At 61.6% G+C, this 15,346-nt stretch overlaps 1 protein-coding gene across 2 annotated transcripts in view; it reads right to left on the bottom strand.

Annotated features, from left to right (window-relative positions):
* Positions 1–15,346, bottom strand: part of SH3BP2 (SH3 domain binding protein 2) — a 43,464-nt gene extending 28,118 nt beyond the window's left edge. For both annotated transcript variants that reach the window (XM_032136069.2, XM_058430209.1), the window contains exon 1: positions 15,236–15,346. The gene's annotated coding sequence lies outside the window, so the exon portion shown is untranslated. The remainder of the gene's footprint in view (positions 1–15,235) is intronic.

Here is a 15,346-nt window from a genome sequence, read left to right on the forward strand (position 1 = left end):
TGCAGGCTCCACTTAGTCTGATCCCGAGTGTGGGCGTGCCTGTCAGGGAGAGACAGGCTCCACAAGGCTGTGACCAAGCTGGACGGGCACTGCTGAGCTTGCCTCCGCGGATGCCCACAGCTTCCTGAAGCCTAGGCTCTCCACCTGCCACCCTCCTGCACACAGGGTCCACCAGCCTCACCTGCCATGCCTGACCCACACCCACCAGGCTTGCGGACCCCACCTCCTGGCCTCGCGTTCACCCCTCTGGCCTGCCCTTTCTTGGCTCAGGCCACATCCACCACGGCGCAGCGGCGAGGTTGGTTCCCTGTCAAAGTGGATGGGGTGTGGCGCCTGCTTTCCCTTCCTGCCCTGGGCCACCAACACTGGACCTGTCATGCACTTGCCCCATCCTGGTACCTGCAGTCACCTCCACATGGAAACCAAATGCTCCCTCATCCTTTGAGGACGGAACCACCTAGAACCTTGCCCTCTTCTCTGAAATCTCCAAGTCAATGGCACAGTTCTGCCACCAGCATCACCTCATGTGTCCCTGGCACTCCCCACGGGTCCAAGTCCCACTGAATCTCCAAGGCCCAGGTGGGCACCTGGCCCATGGCAGGACCCAAGAGAAGGACAGACAGACAAACAGATAAGTTTACTGTCATGTCCATACATGAGGCCAGACCCCAGTGAGGTTGTAACTAGTACATCCTTCAGAGCTCAGAGTGAAAAAATTGTGACTTAGCACTAATTGGACTCTCAATGAGAGAGGTTTTCAAAGAACTGGAGTGCAGCACGGCCGCAGCTGAGGCCCTTCCACACCCCTGGACCTCTGCCCAGTGAGACAAGCCGCCGGCCAGCCCTGGGCATGCACGTGAGGCTGCCCGCTGCAAAACAGAGAAAGGCTGGTGCACTGGAGACAGCAGTGTTCCCAGAAGACGCAGCGTGATCGGGGCTCAGAGGCCCCAGGGGCTACACAGAGCAGTGCAGGGTGGAGGCAGAGATGGTCAGGCCATTGCTGTGTGCGAAGGACAAAGGGAATTAAGAAAAGCACAGACAAGGGCCCTGTAGGCACGGCTGCCTGCATGGTACCTGGGCTTCAGAGGGCAAGGCCAAGCTGTCGGTGGATGCTTGGCCCTCAAGCTCTGTCCTCAGAGGGAAGCTGCAATGTTCTCACGTCTCCGGATGCCCCACTGGGCCTTCCTCTCTCAGGCCTGGTGTCTGTCCCCGGGAAAGGTTCTTGAGATGGGCATAGGAGTCGGGACTGCCCGGGGGCCTCCACACCTGGGAGAGGGTTGCCCTAGGCGGAGCTCTGGCCTGGCCAGGCAGGGGCAGCACACTGGCTGGAGGGAGGAGGCCAGGGCGGGCTTCCAGGCCGAGGGTGGTGAGGGTGAGGTGGGGCTGGGGACAGTGAGGTGAGGCGAGGCGAGGTGGGTCTGGGGGAAGCCACGGCTGGCACTGCTACTCGCCTGGAGCCACTCTCCAGTCTCAAACCACAAGCAGCAGAAGCGGCTCAGGATTCACACTTCAGTTCTTCACAAACACTGACGAGTTTCCACCTTTTAATCACTTGAGAAAAAATTCTCCAGAGTCCTGATGTGTGGGGTGGGCTGGGTCCACCACCCCAAGTTCCTGGCTCCCACCCAAGGCTGAGGCCCACCTCCTCCCCGCCCTGCCTCGCCTCTCCTGGCCTGAAGGGGTTCACTGTCCCCCACCGCAGCCAGCCTGGGCACCCTATGCCCCAGCCCTGCAGGGTCCCGAGAGGGGCGGCAGTCCTGCCCCACCCAGTGGCTCCCGCCCGAAGGCCGCTCGGTGTATGCCTCCATTCTTGGCAGGCAGAATAGAGCCGTGGTCAGTGTGCAGGCTTTGGTGGGAACAAGCCTGGCTCAATCCCCTCCTCCTGGCCTGTGGACCACTCTGAGCCTCAGTTTCCTCACTTGAGCAGTGGAGGTGGGGCAGCTGGCTGCTGAGCTTGCTCTGGCGTCAAGGGAAGGGAGGAACCGCCCTGATCAGCGTCCACCCGGGCTTTCCCTTCGTGCCTGCGGGGCCTGGCCTCCAGAACACGTGTCTCCCCCCAGCCCTCGGCACAGACAGAGCCACATTCCCAGTGCCACACCCCTTCCCTCTCGCACCTTGGCAGCAGCGGTACCCTCCACCTGGAACGCCACCCTCTCCACCTCCTCTGCTCTGCCCTTGCCCCTTGGCCCCTCATCTAGACCACACTCCCCTGGGCTGGACCCCAATCCACAGGCCCTGGCCCTTCTCCCACACAGGCTCAGTCCACGGCAGGGCCCCCCCTCCTCAGAGAGGCGGCCCCCACCCGGCACCCCCCGACGCTATGGCATTTTCAGCGTGTCTGTTGGCTATCTGCCCCTCCTCTGACACCAGTTCTGTGGGGACAGATCTCTGCATGTCCGTCCCCCATGTCCTTGGCGCCTGAACAGTGCCCAGCGTGACATTGGCACCAGGTGCCTCCTGCAGCATGAATAGACCTCATCCACACCTCAGCTGGCTGGAACCCCTACTCTCCGTGGGGGCTGGCTCACGGGCTCATGTGCTGAATTACACCATCTAGCCAGCCCCAGGCACCCCACTTCTTCCATTTCGGGGGACACCTGGCTGCAGGAGGGGGGCACTCCAGGGGCTCTGCACCCACCAAGCACCGCCTGAGCCTCCAGGGTGACCTCCCAGCCCCAGCATCCTCATCGACAGGCAAGGGCAGCAGCAGTCACTGAGCAGATCAGCTGTGGCCGGGACACTCCACGCCCACACCAGCCTGGCTGCTGACCCTCTGGGCCCGGGGGGTGTGCTTAGGTGGGAAATCTGCCGGGCACCTTCCTCACCTAGACGAAGCAGAAGCAGAGGGCTCCCACCAACCAGACCCTCCTGGGATGCATGGGACGCCTGGGCCACGGGCACAGTGGGTGTGAAGGTTGGGGGTGCTTCCCTGCCCAGTCACCTCTTGTGATAGGAGGGCTGGGCCGCTGGACCAAGGGAGGGGCAGGGAGCCCCCAAGGAAAAGTCCACTGTGTTCTGAGTGCGCCAGCTCCATGCCCGCTCATGCGCCAGCTCCGTGCCCGCTCATGTGCCAGCTCCGTGCCCGCTCCATCGCCACTGCTCGTTTTGTTCTCCTGATTAGGACCTCGAGGCTGAGTGAGCTGCAACGCTTGGCTACCCAGCCAGCGTGGCAAGTGTCACCCAGAGCCTGGGACCACCTGGCCCACCCCTACCACACAACCTGAGGGTGCCCCGAAAGCCTTATGGCCCTGGCAGGGCCCCTACCAGGCATTTCCTGCTGAGCCTGGCTCTGGAGTGGGTAAGGAGAGGAGAAGCCCCAGGCCCACTCTCAGAAGGAAGCCCACCAACCTCAAGGACAGTGGGAGTGGGCCCCGGCCTCTGTGGAGGGGGCAGGGCTCTGGGCAGGAGGCCAGGGGACACAGGGGGGGCCACGCCATGTGGGGTACAGGGAGGAAGCTACTGCAGGGCCCAGCTCAGCAGGACAGGAAGGCCTGAGGAAGCAGGGGCTCCAGTCCACCCCTGAGCAGTTAGGAGCTGCTTCTGTTTTAAACTGATCCCAAGAGCCCCTGGGGAGGCTAGTTGGGAAGCTCTCCCAGGCCACAGCCCCCTTTTGGGTCCTGCTCGATGCTGCTGGTTCCCTTGAAGAAAGAGTGGTCTGGTGCTCACCCGAGAGAAAACTCTGGCAAAGAAGCAGAGCCCCAGTCCTCAGTTTCCCCAGGAGTAATTGGGGCAGTCCCAGGAGCTGCTGGACCCAGGACTTAGTGCTGAGGCTGCACAGAGGGCGGGGTCCACGCATCCGCAGAGACTCGGATGAGGAACAGGAGCAGGCGGTGCTGGGACAGAAGGAGACCCCCAGAGATTTGCAGTGAAACCCACCAGGCAGCCGAGGAAACCGAGAGCAGGAAACGAGGCCAGGGAATGGTGGAAGGTAGCCCACCTGTTCATTGGGCTGGGCTGGAGTCATGGTGAGGCTGGTCAGCCGGACCCTGTCTCTCTTGCACAGTGTCACTCCACTCGGCCTGAAGTCTCATGGTATCGGGCACAGGGGAGGCACTCAGGCACTGTGCCTACAGGCAAACGCCACACCCTGCACCCGGGATCCAAGCTACTGTCACCCTCTGTCTGGGCTCCCAATCTCTTGGGGAGGCAGCCACCTCTGACTCACATCCTTGTGACATCTGTTCCACCCAGACACGTTGACACATCTGCCAGCGTCCTGGGAGCCATCTTCCACATGAGTTAGCCAAGCATGGGATTACATAGGGTGTCTCAGACAGAGCACAGCTTGTACAAAGGCCCTGGGGTTGCAGGTTAGAGAAGGTACCCACCTTCTGACATGACAGACAGAGGTGGGTCCTAGTTAGAACCACCAGTCCACGCCACATGCCCAGGTGAGGCAGACAGCATCTCAGACCTTCCCTAGGATGAGCTCCTGGGCACCGTTCACGCCTGGGCTCCAGTCCCAGCCTTGCTCCCTTAAGCTGGAGACTAGGGGCAAGTCACTTCACTCCATGAGCCTTGCTCCCTTCTCCCCCTCTGCGCTTATTAGCAAGAGGACTCTGAGGACCAAACCAGACCATTCCCAAGCACTCTGCCATAGGCACTTGGCCTAGCACTGGGTCCCTAGGCCCTGGAAGTGGAGAGCACCCTGCTTATCCCAGATCCCAGCACCAGGGCCAGGTGACAAAGGAACAGAGTGGAGATGCCGAGGCCATGGGGCTCCTGCTGGGGTGGGATGCAGTAGGGGTGCCAGTCAGAGAAACCCAGCCCCATTGCTCCCACCCAGAGCCAACGGGAGAGGTCAGGAGCCACCACAATGGGCACCCTGTGTAGGCAGCTGTGTAAGCCCTACAGGGTAGGCCTGGGGACCGCATAGCAGTAAGTGGCCTGAGCGTCCTGCATCATTTGTCCCTTTTACTCATCACTGTGGTACTTTTTGTACCACGGTGGTCTTGGTGGCCTCCCTTGGACTGCACAAAACCATGAAGCTAGGCCGGGCACAGTGGCTCACACCTGTAATCCCAGCACTTTGGGAGGCCGAGGCAGGTGGATCACGAGGTCAAGAGATCGAGACCATCCTGGCCAACATGGTGAAACTCCGTCTCTACTAAATATACAAAAAATTAGCCAGGCGTGGTGGCGAGTGCCTGTAGTCCCAGCTACTCGGGAGACTGAGGCAGGAGAATGGTGTGAACCCGGGAGGCAGGGCTTGCAGTGAGCCGAGATCACGCCACTGCACTCCAGCCTGGGCGACAGAGCGAGACTCCATCTCAAAAAAAAAAAAAAAAAAAACCATGAAGCTCCCGCACACACCTCGGGCTCAGCCCAGGCACTTTACGGCATTTTACCTGGACAAGCTCCTGGGTCAGGGCAAAGGACGCTGGGGCCCAGGCGTAGCCCCCATCACAGCTCCTCTGTGCACCACTGGGGGTCCTTGGGCCCCTCGCTTACCCAGGAACCCCGTCACCATCTGTCAGCAGGTGCCACAGGCTGGGACCCACCAAGGCTGAGTCAGCACAACAGGGTCCCTTCCCTCTGTCCACTCATTTCAGCACTTGAGGTTAGGTCTTTCTGCTGTCTTAATGCATTTGCTGTGATCCCTTTTCCCTAACGTTATGTGTGTGTGTGTATATGTATGTATGTATGTGTGTGTATATATATATATACACACACACACACACATATACACACACACATATATACATACATACACACACACACACACATTTTTTTTTTTTTTTTTTTTTTTGAGACAGAGTCTCACTTTGGTGCACGATCTTGGCTCATTGCAACCTCTGTCTCCTCAGTTCAAGCACTTCCCCTGCCTCAGCCTCCTATAGCTGGGATTACAGGCTTATACCACCACACCCAGCTAATTTTGTATTTTTAGTAGAGACAGGGTTTCACTATGTTGGCCAGACTGGTCTTGAACTCCTGACCTCAGGTGATCCGCCCGCCTCGGCCTCCCAAAGTGCTGGGATTACAAGTGTGAGCCACTGCGCCCAGCCCCTTTTTTTTGAGATCGGGTCTCACTTTGTCACCCAGGCTGGAGTGCAGTGGCACAATCTTTGCTCACTCCAACCTCTGCCTCCCAGGTTCAAGCGATTCTCATGTCTCAGCCTCCCAAGTAGCTGGGATTATAAGCATGCGCCAACATGCCTGGCTCATTTTTGTATTTTTAGTAGAGCCGGGGTTTCACCATGGTGGTCAGGCTTGTCTTGAACTCCTGACCTCAAGTAATCCGCCTGCCTTGGCCTCCCAAGGTGCTGGGATTACAGGCATGAGCCACCGTGCCTGGCTAATAATTTTAAACTGTTTTCAAACATGGGTTTTTTTCTCGGATGTTGTTCGTTTTTACTCTCTGGGTTTATTATTTTATTCCCTCGCCTTCTGCTTCTTGTCATTTTTTTATTCCTTAGTAAATTTTAGGTTGGCCTCAGAAGGTTTCCTGTCTAGGCTGGGTCTTGTCCTTGCACTGGCTTCCTCCTGGGGCCACTCACAGGCCAGCACAGGTGGGCTCAAGGTGACAGGCCAGCACAGGTGGGCTCAAGGTGACAGGCCAGCCCCTCTGCTGGGGCTGCGACAGGCAGCGGGGTGGGAGAGCAGGCCACAGCCACTCCTAGACCGGGGTCTCTGGCCGGACAGGGGAAGGGAGATGCAGGTAGGCCCAGGAGCCAGAGGGAGGCCACAGGAAGAGGTGCTGACAGAGGGGCAAAAAGAAGGAAGAAGGAGTGGGCCAGACCCCGGGTTGGGGAACCGAGAGCTGTGTGTTCCTCCTCAGCCTGGGAACCCCAGAGCCTCGGGGCCTGGGCAGGGGACGGGATGACTCATGCCCGCTGGCTCCTGTCCTCACCCTCAGCGTGGCCCAGAGGGGGCCTGGGTGACCTGAACGTTCCCAGGCCCCTCACAATGCTCCACTGTTCAGAGGCCCAGTGAGGACAAGGGTCTGGCGGTGGGCCCGGGCTGCCGGGAAAGGAGCCCAGCCCCCAGCGTCTCCCGCAGGCTCCCTGCGCCCCTGCAGTCTGGTCCCGGTCCTCCGCGGTCAAGACAGGCAGGGGCGGAGTCCGGATCAGGATCTCCTCCTCTCCTCCTCTCCGCCCCCAACCATGCAACTGTCCTGCCCGCTTCCCAAGCCCAGGCCGCCCACAGCCCAGCTCCTTCCTCTTCGGAGCCAGCCTGTCACAGCCCTTCTGCTGCAGCCTCAGTGGAGGTGGCTCTCAAAGACAGCTCGGCTCAGCCTCAGGGCTCAAGGCCACCCATGCTCTACCTCGCCGGACACCTCTCAGGCTGTTCCAGGAGTTCCTCATGCCGTTACCCACCTGCAAACCCCTGCCTGGCCTTCTGCCCCAGGCCAGGTCACCCCAAGACACCCCCAATGCCCTTACTGCTCCCTGGGGATGGCACTCCAGGCCAGGTCCTTCCTCCAGTCAGGGCCCCCAACCACCACAGCCCTAGACCCGTGGGAGCCGAGGCCTGAGCTCTCCTGTCTGCCCAGCTTCCCTGCACCCACCCCTGGCACGGGAGCCCGAGATGGCCTCCCCAGAGCCCCCAGGCAAAGTGCCACCTGGCCCGTCATCAGCCCATGGGGGGTCACAGGACAAGCACCTCCATTTAATGCTCGGGTAGCAGTAAGACTCTGGAGGCAGTGGGGATTCTGGAGTCAGCAGAGCCTCTAAGCAAGCCTGCCGGTGTCTGCCCCTAAGGACTCCTCCTGGCTGGGGAGCAGCCACAGGGCAGGCTCAGGCAGCTCAGGCAGTCGCAGGCTGCACCAGGCAGGGAGGTGGCACAGCCAGGTGGACACTCTGGGGACACAGCCTCAAGAGTGACTTGCGGATGCCCTTTCCCTCCCCAGGGAGGCAGCTCTGGACCATGCCACTGTCTGTCAGAAAAACCAGCCGAGGAGGAGGGAGACTGAGCCGGGGATAGTCAGTACCACCAGGGCCAATGCCACCCCAATCTCACCAGTCTGCTTCTCCCTCCCCTTTCATCCCCAGTAGCCCCTGTGCAGGGGTCACCAACCCCATCCTGGTCACGTCACCTCCTCCACTCCCACCCAGCTTTCCGCAGCCTCCACAAACCCACTTCTCTCTGTGGCAGCCCCCATCCTTCCCCTAGACCCCGCCCGAGCTTCTCATGGTCTTCTTGTGGCCACTGCTTGGAGGGTGTACGTTCGGTGGTGGTCTCCAGACCCCAGAGTAAGCTTGAAAACATAAGCCAGCCCCTGCTGGAAACCCCGCCAGGCCCTCGGGCCCCACCTCTCCAGCCCCTCTCCCTTTTCGAAACCAGGGTGTCTTTCACACAGCTCGAGCCCTCAGCCTGGCCCCGCCACCTACTGCCCCTCAAGGAGGCCCCCCAGGGGGATCCGTGAGGCGCCCCTGGCATCTTTGGTGCTGCCTTTTCCCAGCTTCGTACTGGAAGGGCCAGGACCCTGCCTGCCGCAAGGGCGGCTCCGGGTAGGTCTTCAAGGGGGCCTGGGTGCCAAGTGGGTCCCCCCTGCTTCTCAGGACCCCAGCCCTGAAACAGCTGTCCCCTTGATGCCAGCTGGCAGGAACCCTGGCATGGGGCAAGGCCCGCTAGGTCCTCTGCAGAGGTGGGGGTTGGGGGTCCTTTCTCAATCTTCTTCCTTCCCCAGCAACTTCCTGCCCCAGAGGCAGGCACAGCCACTCCGACCACAAAACTTCACCCTCCTGGTCACATCCTCAAGAAAATGGGAAGATTGATCTCAGAGAGCCCCCGCCCCAAGTAGCGAACCTTCCTGAAGCCAGCACCCAGGACCCCAGAATGGCTCAGGGCTCAGAGGCAGCCACTGCTCCTCCCTCCACTTTACACACGCGGGGCCCCATCCCACCTCATTAGGCAGCTGCAGCCCAGGGTCTGAAGCTGAGCGAGGTCCAGTCGCGGTGAGGGTCCCGAGAGGAAGGCATTTCAGAGATTCCACCCCCAGGGTCCCGCCTGGGAGCAACTCCTCCGGTGGGGAGGAAGGAGCCACCTGTGGCGACAGGCAGCCAGCAGGGGTACAGCAGGAACAAAGTCCGGAGGCAGGGCCGGTACGGGTGGCGGGTGGAGGCTGAGGCTGCACCCCTGAGCGCCATTAGTCCTGGTCAGCCCGGAGGCCTCAATGACCTGACGCCGGCTTTGGAGGTTCTGAGGCCCCGTGCTGCGTGCAGCTCCTGGGGGGCCGCTCCCACACATCCCGCCCCAGCAGCTGGGTGGGCACCCCCTCACCCTCACGCATCCCATGAGGCTGCACTTCCTGTCCCTGCCCTGCCCAGAGAAGGTGGAGGATGCCCAGGTCACACGGCCTGGCCTGGTGGAGCCACCTGAGCCACGCAGCACCTGTGTTCCTAGAGGTCTCAGCCTGGGAACGCCTGAGGCCACAGGAGGTGACGGCAACGGAAAGTCACTTCCCCCTGCTTGGGGGATGCAGCCACATCATCTTCCCCTCTGCCCTGGTCAAACTCACTCTGCTGACCACTGATCTGCCTGCAAGGCCAGGCCCCAGCACTATCTGCCCAGCCATCAGCGGACCGCCTGGGGCAGCGCCAGCCACTCGCCCCACTGGAAAGGGGCTTCCCTTTCTGGCCTCAAGTAGGAGGAGAGGAAGCAGCTGGGGTCAGGGAGGGGCGTTTCCGAGAGAGGAGATGAGTGCTGAGTTTCCTGGCCTGCCTCCTCTGGCTCTGAGCCTGGTCTCCATGCAGGGCTGTGTCCCCCCACCTGCCACTCAGGGCTTCCAGGCCAGCTTTTCTGGATCTTTCCCCATTGCCCTCCTAATGGTGAGAAATCCGGCCTTTTGCTTGGACCTGCCTCAGGTGCCAGCTCTTTGGGACCCAAAGCCCTGGTGGCACAGGGAGGCCAGGCTAACTCCAATCTTGCGCCAACACACACGTTTAGGAAGAGCAGCTACAGAGAAAGAAAGCACTTGCGTTCAGGGAGAGGACAGGGGACACCGACTCAGCTCGGCGGCTCCTTCCTCACCAGGCCTTGGTCCTCCCATCTACCGCTGCCAGGGCCACCGAGACCAGGCCCAGAAGCAGCTGGGTCCCTGCTGCCGGGTGGCAGGCAGCGGTGGCTGTCACAGCGCAGCCCGCAGGGGGAAGGGAGGAGGCTCTGATGGAAACCTGAAGAGTTTCGTGGGAGGCCAAAGCACAACAGTCTGATATTATCTGATTGGAAACTTCACCAACTGGGCGGCAGCTGCCAGGCTGACTGGCACATTAGGCTCTGATGCTCAGTAGAGAGTTAAACACGGCGGGGAGAGTGACAAGCCACCTTCAAAGAGCTTGGCACAGCCTGCCCGCTGCCCGCGTCACTTCCCTGCCCAGGAGTGGGAGGCTGGGAGAGCCCACACTCCCCTCACACTTCCTCTGGGACAGGCCCACGTGGGCTCCACCAGGGCATGGGCACTCAGATGCGACCCTGTCCTTCCTGAGTTCCCAAGCAGGAGGGGCAGTCAGACAGGTCACCATGGATGGGTCAACATGCATGGTGGCCATAGACCAGGCTGGGGGCTCAGGAAGGCACCCAGCTCAGGGTGGAGTTGGGGGTGGCCAGAGAGGGTACCCTGAGCACCAAGCGGGACAGACACTTATGTCTTCAGTTGAAATTGCTTCTAAGGGAGAGAGTGGCAAGGTGGGCCAGGCAGGCGAGCTGCTACCCATGGGCACCTGCCAGCAGTCCTGCCCTCTGACCTGTGGCCTGTCTGCTCTTGCAGTGCATGCCTAGCCCAGGGCCCAGTACACAGGCACCCAATGTTGCATGAGCGGGGCCCGGGGCTGGGCAGCAGCCTTCTGAAGGAGGTCCACCACTGCCCCAGAGGCAGAGACCAGGGTGGGTGGCAATGGCGCACCACTGCCCCAGACTCCCAAAACTGAGACAAAGCCAAGGACCGCCCAGCATTCCAGGCTCCCGGACTGGCCCGTGACCGCTTCCCACTTTGTCCAGGGGCAGCCAGCAGCAAGGGCCCACCCCTATGCCTGGCTCAGGACAGTGGGCAGGGCTGCAGGGGCAGCCCAGGGCATGGGGACCCGGGGCCCTCAAATGCCACAGAAGAGCATCACTAGATGACAACACCCCTGGGTCGAGGCTGAAGGAACTGCCCCAAACGGAGCTGCACATTCACACAGGGTCAAGGGCAGGGAGGCCCCAGCTTGGGCCTGGGGATCTGGCCTCCCATGAGTTAGACCTACTTTCACCCCATTTCACAAGGAGGACACTGAAGCCCTCAGACGAAGCCTTCTCTGAGCCCAGAACTCAGCTCCCCTCTGGTGCCTGAGAGAAGCTCTGTGACGCCTCCCTCGGCCCCTGCCTCGCTGCCTCAGCCCTGTGTGCCATGGCATGCACACTGCCTTCTTGAGACTGTTGCCTGCCAGCCCGGCTGACCCTGGGGCGGGGACCTGGCCTCCCTCTGCAGGCTTGAGCAGACAGGCACCCTACACCCCACCCAGCTGCCTGGAGCAGGCTCAGCAGGAGCACAGTAAACATCTGATTCACAAGGAAGCAGAGGGCACTTCTTGGAATCAGCTTGGCTACAGGGATGGGGGTATGGATGCCACAAGGGTGCTCTGCCAACCGCTCGGGGCTCCTCTGATCTCCCCAGGCCACTGCTCCAAGTGGCCGAGCCCACATTCTTCCCAGAGGCCAGCTGGCAAAGATGGACCAGATGTGACTGGAATCCATGAAGAAAGGGCCAGTCACCTCTGGGTGTTGGGGCCAGCAGTTCCAGCATGATCTGTGATCGGGGGCCGGGAGACCAAGCAGGGCCTGACCACTCTCATGGCCTTGGAAGTTACAGAGCCTGGGGAGAAGAGAGAAGGGTGGGGGAGGGCACCTTTCTCCCCTCCTGGGAGCCTGCACCACCTCGAGCTCCTTCTGACCCAGGTCTCCACCCGCCCCGAACCTGGGCACATGCTTCTCTTGCATCACCCTTGAAGGATGAGTGTAGTCAGGGGCCCGGCACAGAACCCAAATCCAGCAGCGTGGCCCAGAGCCAGGGATTTCTGTCATCCCGTTTTGCAGAATAGGAAACTGAGGGTCAGGAAGTGCAACTCGCCTACAAGGCTCAGGTCTCCTGGCCCGTGGCCGAGAGGCAGTCCCTTGCTCTTGGCACCATCCTGTCTGCCCTCCCATGCACAGGCCAAGGGGTGGTGAGGAGGGCTCCAGTGTCCCAGGGAGGGGGGCCAGCCAGTGAGCCCAAAATGCTCCCTACCACCCCCTCTGGGACTTAGGCAGCCCACACGTGGGACTGTCTCCAGCCCCTGGGTGTCCAGACAGGGCCACCGGAAGAATGCAGAGGCCTTCTGGGGAGGAGCTGCCTATCCTGGAGAAAGGATTCCAGGGTCTGCACGGCTCCTTCTCCTTGCCTGCCAGGCCCCTCCACACCCTCACCACACCTGGCATGCACAGGCCACTCCCGTCAAACTGGTCTGCCACCCGCCCGCCTTTGGCTCAGTCTGTCTGTACCTGCATGGCTGCCCGCCCGGCTCAGATCCCTCCTCCTGACGGCACACCCTGTATTCATTGGACCAAGGGGTGGGAGCTGCCCCACTGCGTCTGGGGTAGGTCAGCTCTCACCTTGTGGCAAATTTCCCATCTTTTCCCTGCCAGCCTACCCTTGTCCTCACCCGCCCAGGCTGCACAGTGATGGCCAAGCTACCCGGTTATTAAAGAACTATATACTCAGCCAGGCATGGGGGCTCATGCCTGTAATCCCAGCACTTTGGGAGGCGGGCAGATCATGAGGTCAAGAGATCAAGACCGTCCTGGCCAACATGGTGAAACCCCGTCTCTACTAAAAATACAAATAAAATTAGCTGGGCATGGTGGTGCACGTCTGTGGTCCCAGCTACTCGGGAGGCTGAGGCAGGAGAATCACCTGAACCCGGGAGGTGGAGGTTGCAGTGAGCCGAGATCGCATCACTGCACTCCAGCCTGGGTGACAGAACAAGACTCTGCCTCAAAAAAAAAAAAAAAAAATAGAACCATATACTCGTGCCCATGGCTTATGGAGGCCAGAGAGTGAGGAGGGCAGAGCCTGCCACACATAGTCACTGACCTGGGGTGTCCCCACAAGGGAGCTTTTGAGGACATAACCCAGGAAGACCCAGGGGCTGCCCAACATTGGCCACTCCTGATGGACTCAGGCCTTAGCCCAATGTGGGCAGGAACCTGGGAGCCTTGCCCTTCACCCAGGCCTCTCCAGGCCAGGCCCTGTCCCCACCCAAGACAGGACATACAGCGGCCCTGAGGACCAGGGAGAGCACCCTCAGCGACCCACTGTCACTGAATACCAAGCACATGTCACCAACACCACCATTCCCCCCATGGACAATCATAGCCACCCACCAGGTACAAAGTGCTTCACAGCCCTCAGGTCATGGATGAGAAAATGGAGGCGTAGCAGGGCAAAGTCTCTGGCCATGATCACACAGCTGGAACCTGGTGGCATCTGAGTTCACACCCAAGATCCTGGCTGAGTTTGAGCCCTTCCTCCCTGCCCCTCAGGAATCAAGGCTGGCCATCTCGTCTCTCTGGGCCCCTGGACTTCCCGTCTGTGGGCCTGCTTGTGTGCCTGCATCCCTTGGGGGGTGGGGAGCTCCAGCTGACTCAGCACCCTGCTTCCTCTGTCCAGAAAGGGCCGAGGCAGGCCCAGAGCCTGCCCTCCCTCTGTCTGCCTCTCCAGGCCAGCCTCCTTGGTGGGCTCCCCCATGACCCTGGAGGCCTGGGGACTCCCCGAAAGGCCAAGCCCCCTGTCAGCACCCCTCTCACCAGATGGCCCTGGCTGTCAGTTCCTAGACACCGCTGCCTGTCTTCCTTCTGCCTGCCCCCTCCAGGGTGTGCCCAACGTAGGGCACAGAGCCAGGCAATGGGAGCCTGGCAGGTGGCAGGGAGAGGGTGTAGACAGAATCCTCACTCCCTTGCAGCCCTCGTCCCAGGCCTCCTGTCCTTCCAGGAGTGGAGTGCTGGGAGTGGGGCCCTGAGGCTGGGCTCCAAGAGGGCCCTTCAAGGGTGTCTACGTAAAGGAGACAGTGGACAGAGTGGGAAGAACCAGGAGGGGGTGGAGCCCAGCCCCTCCTCTGGTCCCACAGGGCCTGAGCCAGTGAGGGCAGGGGCTTGCCCAGGCACATGGAGTTGGTGCAGGGCTGACCTGAACCCAGAGTCTTGCTTCGGTCAGGAGGAGGCCGTGGGCCCTGCCATCAGGCGGGTGTGGAAGGAATTCTACACATTTCATCACCAGCCCGTGTCACCTGCAAGGCCACACACATGCCATCCAGGCAGGATGTCCACCCCAGCAGCCCACACGGAGTACCCGCCCATGGCCACAGCCAATTCGAAGGACTTAAGTGTGGCCACTAGACCAGGAGGCACAGCTGTCCCCAGTGTCAACAGATGAGCAAACTGAGGCACAGAGAGGGGATAGGAGGTGCTCAAGGAATGGAGCACCAGCACAAGGCACCCACAGCAGGGCTCACGCCCTGAATGCCCCCAGGGAGCCAAGTAGCGGGAAAGTGCTGGGCTGCAGGGAGGCCGGTACACAGGTGGAAGGAGCTGTCCCCGCCCCCTAACTCCTCCAGTCCCTCTGCCATCCCTGAGATTCCCTGTTGCCCATGAGAGTCTCAGACGCCCGGCTATCAGTCACTCACACTTCAGTGTGAATCAGCGCCAGTGGGCGGCTTTTCTTGCCCTCCGTGAAGCGCGGCCGCTGCAGAGGGAAGGGAAGTTTGGATTCCGGGAAGGGCGGAGAGCGAGTGCCCGCCGCAGCCTTTGAGTCTTGTGGGGAGAGTCGCGTAAAGGGGTCCCGCGGCGGGGCCAGAGGGGAGCGAGGGGTGCGAAACAGACGCGTCGTACCGCCTCCCACCCCTGAGCCCCCGGCAAGGGACACCCGGCCCCCGCCCCGAAGCCGCGCTCCCTCGGGCAGTGCCCGCCGTACCCAGGCCCCGTGCGTCCTTTGGCAAGGACAGGAGGCCCCGGGGCCCGGGGGAGGCTGCTGCGCACCCGAGACCCGCCAAGACCTGCCGGGACCCCGAGACTCCCCCGAGACCTGCCAAGACCTGCCGGGACCCCGAGACTCCCCGGAGACTCCCCCGAGACCCGCCGAGACCCGAGACTCCCCCGAGACCCCCAAAACCCGCCGAGAGCCCCCAGACCGCCAGGACCCGCCGAGCCCCTTCCAGACGCCAAGACCGCCCCCCCACCGCGAGACCCCCGAGACCCGCCGAGACCCGCCGCCGAGGCTTACCCGCCGAGCGCTCTCCTGGTCCGCGGGCCCTGGGGTCGAGGCGGCTGCTCCACTCGGCCGCCAGGCGCTCCAGCCCGCAAGGCCGGCCGCCCGCAGCTCCGTCCCGCCCGC

This window comes from Hylobates moloch, unplaced genomic scaffold (assembly GCF_009828535.3).
Source record: "Hylobates moloch isolate HMO894 unplaced genomic scaffold, HMol_V3 SCAFFOLD_17, whole genome shotgun sequence".
Taxonomy (NCBI): Eukaryota; Metazoa; Chordata; class Mammalia; order Primates; family Hylobatidae; genus Hylobates; species Hylobates moloch.